At 40.1% G+C, this 9,294-nt stretch overlaps 1 long non-coding RNA gene across 1 annotated transcript; it reads left to right on the top strand.

The window, feature by feature from the left end:
* The first annotated feature begins 3,319 nt into the window (after positions 1-3,319).
* Positions 3,320-9,093, top strand: LOC138756586 (uncharacterized). The gene is made up of 3 exons (XR_011353170.1): positions 3,320-3,377; positions 7,117-7,323; positions 8,996-9,093. It is a non-coding gene; the product is annotated as an uncharacterized lncRNA (long non-coding RNA).
* The last annotated feature ends 201 nt before the right edge of the window (positions 9,094-9,294 follow it).

Here is a 9,294-nt window from a genome sequence, read left to right as displayed (position 1 = left end):
CTGAAAGGAATGGCAGAAGTTATAGTACAGGGTTTGGTGATAATTTACTAAAATTCTCTCGATTCTGGGCAGTCTCAGTGGATTAGAAGACAGCGAATGCCATGCCACTATTCCAAAAAGGATGTAGGCAAAAGACAGGGAATTAAAGACTAGTTAGTTTAACATCTGTAGTTGGGAAAATGTTTGAAGTTATCATTAAAGAAGGAATAGTGAGGCATCTGAAGAAAAATGAATCCATCAGAGAGAAGCTGCACGGATTCAGCAATGGCAGGTCCTGTTTGACGAACTTACTGGAGTTCTTTGAAGATATAATGAGTGCAGTAGATAGAGAGGAGCAGATGAACATTGTTTACCAGGATTTTCTGAAGGCATTCGATAAGGTGCCACAAAAAAGACTCTTAGAGAGGATGAGGTTGCATGGAATGTATTAGCATGGATAAAGGATTGGTTAAACAATGGAAAGCAGAGATGTGTGTAGGGGTTTTTTTCTGGTGGGCAATCGGTGGTGAGGAGGGTACTGCAGGGATCGGTGATATCCACGATATACTATAATGACTTGGAAGAGGTGACAGAGTGTAGTGTATCCATGTTTACTGATGACACTCAATTGAGTGGAAAAGCAAATTGTGCAGAGGATATGGAGAGTCTGCAGAGAGATATAGAGAGGTTAAGTGAGTGAGCAAGGGTCTGACAGATGACGTACAATACTGGTAAATGTAAAGTTATCTACTTTGGAAACAAAAATGGAAAATCATATTATTATTATGCAGTATGCTGTTGTGCAGAAGGACTTGGGAGAGCTTATGCATGAACCACAAAAGGTTGGTTTGCAGGTGCAGCAAGCTATCAAGAAGGCAAATGGAATGTTGGCCTTTATTTCAAGAGGGATCGAATTCAGGAACGGGGAGGTTATGCTGCAACTGTACCAAATACTGGTGAGGCCACATCTGGAGGACTGCATACAGTTCTGGTCTCTTTTCTTGAGGACTGAGGTACTGACTTTGGAGGTGTTGAAGAGGAGGTTCACCAGATTGATTGCAGAGATGAGGGGTTTGGCCCATGAGGAGAGATTGAGTCGTCTGGGATGTGCTCGCTGGAATTTAGATGAATTGAAAGGGGATCTTGAAGAAACGTATAAAATTATGAAAGACATAGATAAGCTAGAGATCAGTAAGTTGTTCACATTGGTAGGAGAGACTAAAACCAGGGGACAAAGCTTCAAGATTCAGGGTAGTAGATTTAGGACAGAGATGAGGAGGAATAACTTTTCCCCCAGAGGATGGTGAATCTGTGGAATTCACCGCCCATTGAAGCAGTGGAAACCACCTCAGTAGATATATTTAAGACAAGGTTGGGTAGATTTTTACATAGTTGGGGAATTAAGTGATGTGGAGAAAAAAGGTGGAGATGAGCCTATCATCAAATCAGCTGCGAACTTATTGAATGGCGGAGCAGATTCAACAGTCTAGTTGGCCGGCTCCTGCTAATTTTTTATGTTCTTATGTACTTGTGTAACTATGTACACTATTGCAGTTTGCTTTAAAACAAAGTACCTGTTCAGCTGAAGCAAATAAGAATATTGTACATTGTAAAAAGTGTGTGATAATAAATTCGAATGATCATTCGGCCCATTGGGTCCATGCCACTTCTCAGCAGAACGATCTGTCAGTTACCTTCCTCTACCACACATCCATTCCTTCACCGTCACTAGATCACTGACTGGGTCTCCATACACACCATACAATAGCTACTTTAAGCACTGCATAACAGAAAAATCCACAGCCTAAAGCCAACCCTGTGGTCTTCAAGAAGAGAGAAAGAACAAAGAGTATGACTGAATGCATGCTTAGCTTTTATACACTTGGGCAGGAGATTGGTCCAGGTATTGAGTCACATAACTTCAGGTGAGAAAATGACCAATCAGAAAGTGGCTTAGTCTGTGGCATCAATGACTCTCATCAGAAGATGATCAATTAGAAGGTCGCTTAGGCCATAGGTGGGTCTGATCTTGATTCATGAGGGGGTGTGAACTTTATATTCATCCAGTCAGGTGTTTCCTGTTTGACTGGTGAGGTGACCCTCCGTGTGGCAAGTAGACATGCATTTCAAGTCAGCCTCTGCAAAAGAGTACAAAAAAAATGGAAGACCATCCTACACTCAAAGCTGCTCCACTGGCTTTCTTTTCTCTGGACATTGTGACTGCCATGCAACATTAACTATACTTCACAAATGTGCTTTATCGGCAGTGGAGCACTTCTTTGTTGAGCGTGTCTAACCAGTGTGAGCAGGAGGTGACATCACAATCAATGTACAATAGGAGTCCCTTAACCTCACCACTTTAGAGAGTGGAACAAATTCAGGGGGTTAAAAAGATTACTCCTTGTTCTTTACTATTTTGAGTTGTCCTGAATATGTCAAAATATGAGTATAAGATTTCCTTGCTCTTTCATTTTTGTCTTTGTCTGCCTGTTTTGTGTTCCTACTTCAGGAACCTTACATTTCCTCCATTTCTCTTTTTGTGACACACACATCTTGCATCTTTTCCTATCTTTATCCAGTCCTCTGTGAATCCTTTTGAGTAGTGAGATGTTATTAATTTTAAACGTGCAACACGGTAACAAGGCTTTGGCCCCAACCACACCAACTAGCCTACAACCCCCGGACATTCATGAAGAGTAGGCCACACAGCTGAGTGAACCAGTGAAAGACTGTATGTTGAAACTGAAGCCGGTATATCAGTCATGCACATATGTCCTATTCACTCAATTATCCTTCCACTAAACACTTTATTTTCCTTTGTAGTAAAAGCTCTTTCTAAACACGATCATACACCCACATTGCATTCTGTTGAACAGCACTTCCACTGGGAACCATCTCGAGAAATATGGGTTCTCTGCCAGTTTCTTTCAGCCTTTGTTTCAATGCTTCTTGAGTTCCAACAAATGGTTTCAACAGTACATGACACAACACAATAGCTATAAAACATCCCTGGATTATACAATTCCAACAGGCCTACTCAGTGGTAACAGATGTGTGACTAAAAAGAAAGAATAAGTTTGATTTTTCCTCCAGTCTAAAAAAAAGTTGATGTTTTTGAATATTTGTTCCCAAAGAAAGTCTGTTTGAAACTTGTAGACACCATTCCTAACTTTGATTTTCTTCATTTTCGGAACATTTCTACCCTCTGCTGAGATGAGTAATTGTCAATTTTACACTTCTGTCAGATTGGAATACATTTTGCTTTAGGCAGTAAATTAGCATGAAAATGTACCTTCAGATATATGATGAAAATAATACTGTACTCATTAACCCCAGAGCAGTAATGAATGGCGCTCGAGGTCAAGGAGGAGAACAGACAGACTTTTAATAGTAACCAGGTATCTGTCATATTCAGTGGATGTGGAGACTCACTATTTCTCCATCTACCATTGACAGTGTTAATTTCAGGGTCTCCGTCCAAGTGAAACTTCACTGCAATGACAGTGTGTATAAGCATTTACAGACAATACCAATTTGGAATGCTTTATGTCAGTTGGGGAGTATTATTTAGAGATAGCATTAATTAGGAAATCATTTCATAACCAATGGGTGAAGATGCTTTGTCAGAACAAGTTGAACTGCTGAATTTGAACAAATAATGAAATAAAGCCATTGCTTTTTTTTAAAATTTCCTCTTCTATCACAAACCATTCAGCATCTGAGCCAATCCTCATGTGTGAAAGGAGGCCTGGGATGCAGCTGGCAATGAAGGAGAAAGCTTGAGCTGTTTAACTTTTAAATTTAAATTTAGACATATCACACAGTAACAGACCCTTTTGGCCCATAAGCCCGTACCGCCCAATTGACCTACAAACCCCCTCCCCCCCCCCCCCCGGCATGTTTTGAAGGGTGGGAGGAAGCCCCATGCAGACATGGAAAGAATGTACAAACTCATTACAGACAGCGCGGGACTCGAACCCCCGTCCCAATCGCTGGCGCTATATTAACATTGCACTTCTTGCTGAGCTAACTGTTCTGCCCTTTAATATGATTTGAATAGGGGTCCAAAAACAGGACGGCATTGCCCACCAAATAATAATGGGAGCAAGTCTTGGATGCCCTTTGGAAAGAAAGAGTTACCACAAGCTATAATCTGGATTCACCCAAAACACTTAGCTTTTTAAAAAGATTTTCCTCTGCATGAGATCACCAACCCTGTGATGTCTGAGCTCCTCCAAGACTGGGAATCTCCAACACCTTGGCATTCTTCCAGTTAGATCCTCTGGTATACCCCCAGGTTACAGCTCTCCGACTATTGGCATCTGAATCAACAACCTGATTGTTAAGCTTTGGAATTCCCTGAATATCTCCTTATCGCTCGTCCCTCCTTGAGGACACTCATTAATCCATTCTTGTTGACCTAGCAATCTTAATATCTGTTATTTGGCTGGGAGTAAGAATATATTTAATAGAATTCTTGCAAGGAGCCTTGGGTGTTTCAATTGCACAAGTGGTGCCATAAAATTGTAAGTGTTTTTGACAATGTTTAAGACATGTAATGTGAATGGGCAAACTGAGGTCAGTCTCCTCAACTGAACTTAATAAACATGTTCAGTTATGTAGTGTCTTTACATGTAATATCCACCAAAGTGTGACTGATGTGAAGCAATTAGGCACAAATAAGAAAATAGAAATAAATTATTTGATTCAGGGAGGACCTGTCAGTAAACATGGCTTAACTTGTGTCTGATTAAGAATGCAAGATTGTGCTTATATTGAAAGTTTATATTTATTTGTGACATTGCTGGGAAATATATATGTGAACGTTTGCATCCCTTAGTTGTCCTTTAGAGATGGTGATGAATCTTTTAAATTGTTGCAATTGTTGTGCGATCAGTAATTCTGTGCTATTCTGTTCAGAGTAGCTGCAACGGGGCAGCGTAGAGCCAGTGAAACACCCCAGAACACCCAATCTAACCTATCAACAGCCAGGATCAAACCCAGACTTCTATTCAGGTTAAGCCTGCATAGGCTGGCAAAGGTTCCGATGAAGGGTTCTAGCCCGGACTGTCTATTTCTTTCCATGGATACTGCCTGACCTGTTGAGAACCTCCAGTGCTTTGTGTTGTTCCAGATCTCAACTCCTTTGCTTTATTAGTGTATTAGTGTCTGAGTGAGGTTACGGATTGCAAGTTTGACTGCACTGTTCCCACATCACAGCAATCCTGAGGGTGTGAAATCTGTGACACAAATGCAATTTCCTTCAAGATCTTTCATCACAAAGTTATGCTCTGGAACTATGAAAAATATAATAAATACGAGGTTACGCATAATACAATATAATTGGTTACACAGGCTATATATCACGCCCCAAAAGTTAAATAAATGGGATCCAACAGTATCAGATAGATGTTTTCGCTGTAAGAAGGAAACGGGAACAACAGTACATGCAATTTAGGCATGTGAGAAAGTGAAAAAGATTTGGGAAGATCTAAATCAGGTATTAAATAAAATCACAAAAAGCAACATACCAAGATCTTTCTTCTAAGTAATATAAGAAGTTAAGAATTAGGCCTCAAACTGGATGAAGTGCAAAAAAAGACATTATGATAGACTTTGCTGTAGCAAAAAAATGTATAATGTCAACTTGGAAATCAGAAGAGAGCCTGAGAGTACAGTAATGGTACATGGAAATGAATAAATATATTCCATTGGAAAAAAATAATATTTAATTTAAAACATAAAGTCATATTATTTGAACAAATTTGGGAATCGTACATGGAACAATACAGAGAGGGCCTACCGCGGACCTCCACTCCCTAAAATGAGAAGAAGACGAAACTGTGTCATCCAGTGTGTGAAAGTGGATGACACAATTTTCTTGTTTATTTTCATTGTGCGATGACATCGTTTAATGGGTTTTAGTGTATTGTAGATGTGGAACATTTAATGGGTTTGGGGGGGGTGCGAAAGGGGGAGGGAAGTGAAGGGGGATAAAAAGGGGAGAAAATGCTACTGTGTAGATTCAAGAGGGAAACGTTTTGTGTGCATTTTGTGAAAAATAAAAAAAAATTTAGAAAAAAGATCTTTTACCACCAAACAGGGTGTTCCATTCATCCATCAAAGCCAGCGATTGGAACTCTTGATGCAGTATGACAAGGTAATTGGAATGCTGAGTAATTGTGAAGTGCCTAGGCTGTTCAGACAGCAGCTGGTACAACGTTTAAGTGGAAGTATTAGACAAAGCCCTAACCTAATCAAAAGTTTGCCTGCAATTAAATTGAAAAATAACTGAAGGACGACTGTCATTTTTTTTAAGAGAGTTGAGCCAAATGAAATCTGTCAGGGTGATTCCTTCAGCACACTCCTGTCAAGGGGCTTTCTTTTTTCTGTGCAAAGCCCTTCAGACAAACCGTCAGGAGTTTCAATTGAAAGCAGGTGACATTCATTAACAAAGATCTGGGCAAAACTGCTGCCTTGAAATCTTGGCTATTTTTTCTTAAAAACTTTGCCGTGCCACCCCCACCTTCGCTGCGCCCCCCCCCACCTTCGCCGCACCTTCCCCCCTCTTTCGCCGTGCCCTCCCCCACCCACCCCTCTGATTTTTTTTAATATTTATATAAATCATCAACAAAGAAATCTCAGGAAAACCAACTTAAGGAATTTGAAGAAACCATTCAGTTACTGGTGAAATGAGAACGAGTTATAATGAACTTTGAAAGAAATGCTCTATCTATGTTTGTAGAATGCCTTAAGGCATCACCTATAAATGATTGTGCAGAAGTGCAATTTAAGTTTGTGTGGGATTTGTAGCATCTACTTAGGAGACCTGCACCTTCACCTCCATTGATCAGATCATGACTGATCATTTACAACAGTGCCATTTTCCTGCACTTACTCCATTTGACCTGATACCAAGATTAAGAGGGTTTTGGTGCCTGCGATAGCATTCCTCATCAATGGTTATTCTGCCACGACATCAGATTTCAGATTCATCCATTCTCCTGCCTTCTCCCCAGAACCCTCACTAATTAGGAACCTATCAACCTTCATTTTAAATCTACCCAATGGGTAACAACAAATTCCACAGATCACTAGCCTCTAGCTGAAGATTTTTTTTCCTCACCTCTGTTCTAGAAAGACGTCCTTCTCTTCTGAGGCCATATGCCCTCTGATTCTTGACTCTCCCGCCATGAGGCTCAATCGCGGCAATGAAGTCTGAGTATGTCCTCACAGCTGGCAACAGTTAATCGTCAGACCTGCAATTATAAACCTGCAATTGATGAATGACTTTCAAAGTGCTGCACTCTTGCATGGACTAAAGCTGTTCTCCACTTGTATGCAGTAAGTCCTCATAAAATAGGAATGATCAAAACCTTTTTTTTTCCTTAAAAAATACTGAAACTGCAGACCTTGGAATCTGGCACTAAAACAGAAAATGCTGGAAGAACTTAGTCAGTCAAGTGATATGTTTGGAAAGAGAATAAAGGTCCTTCCTGAGACAGGAGTTGATTTACTCCATAACCTACCTCTCAAGGCTCCTCATCAAGCTGGAGACAAGTACTGCTGGTTGAAAATCATCGAGAGAGGTCACCCTTCTCCCCTTGGCCATCAGTAGGATGTATGTCCTTATGAAGTAGATGGGGACTCTCAGACAACAGCAGTCAGAGGATGAAAATAGCTGTAAAGATCTCCTCATCACACTAATTATCTCCTTATTCTGAGATTTCTGCCTTCCTGTAGAAAGACTTGATAGTCTAGTACTTTTCTCTTCCAATTTTATATGAATGTGTGGATTGAGTACAATCCTTATGAACATAAGCATTGACATTCTATGTCAAGGATGACCCTTGATGACCAGAGGCATCACAGAACAACCGTGGAAACTGCCTCATGATCCTCACTTATCTGACTTGATCTGATGACTCTCAGAATAACTATCCATTGACAGTTTCCATTCCAATTCCCACATTGGTTTCCATGTTATCCAGGATAAACTGTCGGCAGAGCTTGCAAAGGTTGCACCACGATCTATTCCAAGCATGTATTCCACCGCTAAACATGTGGTCTGGTACTTGCTCAAAATTCAAGAATTTGACAGAGGGCAGAAACAGGGACATTATAAACTGCAGATTGAATCATTCCTAGGGATAGGCTTCACGAAAAGACCACCATAAATTCCAAAAAGATGAAGAATGCTCAGTTCATTCTCTTAGGGAATAAAGACTACAAGATAAGGCTAAATGAAACCTTAAAGATTGGTTAAAGGGAATTAATGAAACCCACTGGGTCAGTTTCTCCCATTGAAGTTAAAATGTAGCCATTAGAAATAACAAGTTAAATATCGTCAGGCAAAGTTTATAGGATAATTAGAGAATGTAGTTATGGGTAGGGTTAGTCAAGGAAGCACATGTTACATATCAAGAACTTGTTTTATTTCTAAATAAAAGGACCTGCTGAATAGGTGAAGAGGATGGCTTGAGATCAGTTACAAAGAACCAGCACTCAGAGGTGAGAGGGTGACCCAGTGAGAAGCAAGTCAGACCATTCCCCTTCACACTGCTGTGCTCCTGAGCTATGTACTTTATTGGAACCACACTGCAGGTCCCTTTGGTTCTTGGCAGATCTGACTTTTTTTCAGGTTGTCATCAGATAAAATCTTTATTTAATATAAAGAGCAACATCTTATTTTTCAATTCATTGTACTCCTTTAAGCCTTGGTACTCATTTCATTTTTAACTATCCTGTGGATGACATTTTCAAAGTTAGGTCTCATTTGCCCATTCAGAGAGGCTTTTATGATCCATTTGAAAAGAAGCAGGTATATTTTCTCATTGATATAATTATTTTAGCCAAGATTATGTTTAACAAGAGTCTCTTCCCTCTTCATCTTACTTTCTTTATTTTAATTCTTTCCTCCCTCTTGTAAATTTTGTGTTACTCCTTGAATAGATTTAAGTATTACCTTGTGGCACCTTCTCAGTGTTCCTTGATTATGATGTACTCCTTTTTACAGGAGTGAAAAAGCTCTGAAAAAGCCCCTCGCCCCCCCATCACGAATGATTTTCATCACTCTGAATAGTTTCTGCATACATCCGAGGCAAATTGGTCGCAGGTATTATATTGGCAGGTATAATTGAAAGTGTGTCATCAAATGACGTTCCTTGTTACTCGGGCAATCTCACTGACACAGAATGGCTGTCGTTCTGCAGAAAGTCACTGCCCTCCACAAGACAGTGGTGAAGTTAAGTACTTTGATAGGATCTAGTGGTGTGAAAAGGCTCAACGTAAATTCAAATAACACCAATATTTAAA

This window comes from Narcine bancroftii, chromosome 3 (assembly GCF_036971445.1).
Source record: "Narcine bancroftii isolate sNarBan1 chromosome 3, sNarBan1.hap1, whole genome shotgun sequence".
Classification (NCBI taxonomy): Eukaryota; Metazoa; Chordata; class Chondrichthyes; order Torpediniformes; family Narcinidae; genus Narcine; species Narcine bancroftii.
This window is presented reverse-complemented; position numbering and strand designations above follow the sequence as displayed.